At 42.3% G+C, this 2,935-nt stretch overlaps 1 long non-coding RNA gene across 1 annotated transcript in view; it reads right to left on the reverse strand.

Moving 5' to 3' along the window:
• LOC310893888 overlaps positions 1-1,445 on the reverse strand; it is a 10,727-nt gene extending 9,282 nt beyond the window's left edge. Inside the window, exon 1 of the long non-coding RNA XR_014579390.1 lies at positions 1,395-1,445. This is a non-coding gene — a long non-coding RNA (uncharacterized lncRNA). The remainder of the gene's footprint in view (positions 1-1,394) is intronic.
• Between the last annotated feature and the right edge of the window lie 1,490 nt (positions 1,446-2,935).

Genomic DNA, 2,935 nt, shown 5'->3' on the forward strand with positions numbered 1-2,935 from the left:
TGATCTCTCTCACATTTTTTTACTTCCTTCCTTCCTTATAGGAGAAACAGTTGAACGAGAAGTTTTGGTAGAGAATGTAGTAACAAGCAAGGCTGAGTGGCATACTGTGAAAAGCTGCATGTAGAAAAGTTTTGTGGAGACATTTTTTCAGGCAAGAAATAAGTATTGTTTTGTGGGTGGGGTATTTTTTGATTTGTTAGTTTTTGTTGGTTTGTTTAGTTCTAAATTAAAGCGGACACACCTAAATAGAAGAGATAAAAATGGTGTGCTGCAGGAGGAAGTTCAAATGACTGCAAAACATTTGCCAACAGGAAGGACAAAACCTCATATGGGAGGTGTCCCCTTCTGGAGACTTGTGGGATGACTTACCTGCAGTCCTAGGGGTCTGGCCCAGAAAACGGGGGTGAATCCACCCCCATCCCCTGCCCTCGGTCACTTCCACACTGGGACCCTGAGCTGCACAGTGAACCAATGTGCAGAGGAGAGGAACTACATCCTCAGAGAGTATCGGTTTGTTTGCATGAGGATGCTGTGCTACAAGGACAAGTGAGCTGAACACGACTCGCTTGAGTTTGGGGGTTTTCCTCTAAAAATTGAGAGATGGGCTTCCTGCAGTTTAAAGCTGTTTACCAGTGATAAGTTTTAGGTATGAGCTACATTCATTCAGGGCTGCTAAAATCCTCTTAGCCAGTGGTTTATAACTGTTATTCAAATATAAGCAAATGAGCTTGAAGTTTTTCATGAGAGTTTAGTGAAACTGAAACCCTTATAACTTTGGAGCTTGCACTAAAGAACTGGGAGGCAAAGAGGAAGACATTTTCATATTGGTCAAACAAACGCATAATATTCTTGCCCCAAGTACCCTAAATACATCTACTTTAAAATGTGGTTGTCTACAGAGAGGGAAAAAATGCTAACTAGGTGGTAGGATAGTCATAAAGTGTCTACTGAATTTTTCAATCTCTATTTAAAGGCAAGCAATATGGCCTTACTATGAGATAATTAAATGTACGTGGTAGTAATTAAATTCAGTCTTTCAGCTGAGGCAGAGAAGCTTTGGGATAGTCAGCACTCTGACTGCTCAGAGGACTCTCTCCTGACTGTGCTGATGTAAACAGCGTTCACAGGAAGGGGGAAGCAGCTAGCCCAGACAGGAAGATTGAATTTAGTATCAAACTCCTTATCTTGGCAGAGCGGACTGCTCAGGATGCCGGTAAGAAAAAGCATGTAGATAGCTTCAGCAGAACAAACTGATGTGAGTGCTGCCTGTGATAGCTGCTTGCCCCTTCCTGTGAAGACCTTCACATCAATGTAATCAGAGTATGATCTTGCGCATGCAGAAGGATTTAGGAAGAGATTATATCCGGAGGCTGGTTATCCAAAATAATGCTTACCATGGTGTATTATGGTCTCCTGGAAGTGACATGTTACTCTCACTTGCAGGAAGAGATTGACTTGGACACTGAAGTAGGAGGGCGTGTGTCTTTTAAAAATAAAAGCTTCTTCATAGTAAGAGTCATTATTAGTCTTATTACCCCTACAGAAGTATGAGCCTTTCCTGAATCCTAATGCTATTCCGCACTGCAATATCTGGTTTAATTTTTCGATGAGGGGTTTTGTAACAGAGCTGGCACAGACCAGTTCCACCACTTTGGGGGTAAGAACTGTTGCAGCATTGGTTTACATGCTTTGAATCAGTGAAACATCTGGTTTACAAATGTAAGATAGAAATATTTTTTGTGGTGTAATGAGTTAGTCTTTAACATATGATGGCTGTTTCTTTCTGATTTCTGTGTATATCTTGGGAAATTCATCTGCCCTGAGCCTACAGCACAGCAAGGCACCTTCAATACAATACATGTTCCTCGGTGGCTGAAATGAAGAGTTAACAGAAAATTGTAGCATCCTCTGCATTGATTTTTCTATGAATTATGGCTTTTGTTCCTCCCTTCTTCCCCAAAGTATACTGCAAAGTCATTTCAGATTTTCTCAAAACTTTATTCAAACTAAAATTGAGAATTGGAACCACTTTAAAGCAGTCTTTCAGTTGCATCTTCCTACATATGTCTGAAACACCTTTTTTCGCTTTTTTTTTTCCATGCAAGATATATATTTAGTTCAATTCCAGTAAGGAAGGCTGGAAACGATTAAACTATGAAAAATGAGAGTGGTATAAAAGAATCTAACAATGTTTCTGAAGAGCAATAAAACATATCTGTCCTGGGCAATTGCGAAGAGAACATTCTGGAACTGAATTACCGAGACAATTCAAGCCAAGAAGATACGGGGGTCCATCTGTTCAGCAAACCGGGGGTGGGTGCAGCACGTCCCCTGCCTGGCGAGCCCGGGAGGATTCGCTGACACAGCTGGCAGCAGTCGGAGCGCCCGCGGTACCCAGCCAGGTGCTGCACGCAAGGGCTGCTGGTGTAAGCGAAAATCCTCAGTCGCTCTGTTTTTGCAAAAGATTGCTTTTCCCCCTGCAGTATATTGGAAATCGCTCCCAAAACCTGGGGAGTATTACTTCTTTATAAAGGATATGTTTGTAAAGTGGATAATTTCCAGATGTCAAATGGTTTCTCAGACCTTACAATAACAATTCGCTACCGAGGGTTCCCAGCCAGCTCCAGGCATTTGGTTACCCAGGGTATTTTCAGGATCCATCATAAGACAAACGACACCTTTAAATAGGGGAAAAACAAACAGCCTAATAGCACGGGACAGCAGGAGCACCTCATCAGGCCTGCTCCAGCACATTCTCACTTCATTGTCCGATACCTGACAGGCCATAAAAGAACTGAGCAGCTACTTTCCTTTTCTGTCAGATGCTGCGAGTTACACATTTCCTGTTCTGCTATTTTAGGGACCAAGGCCTGAAAAAGGGGGTTCATTAGCTTGTCTGAAATGACACGTTTTCCTATCTTCCTACAGCCGTGTT

This window comes from Anser anser (assembly GCF_964211835.1).
Source record: "Anser anser genome assembly, chromosome: 2".
NCBI lineage: Eukaryota > Metazoa > Chordata > Aves > Anseriformes > Anatidae > Anser > Anser anser.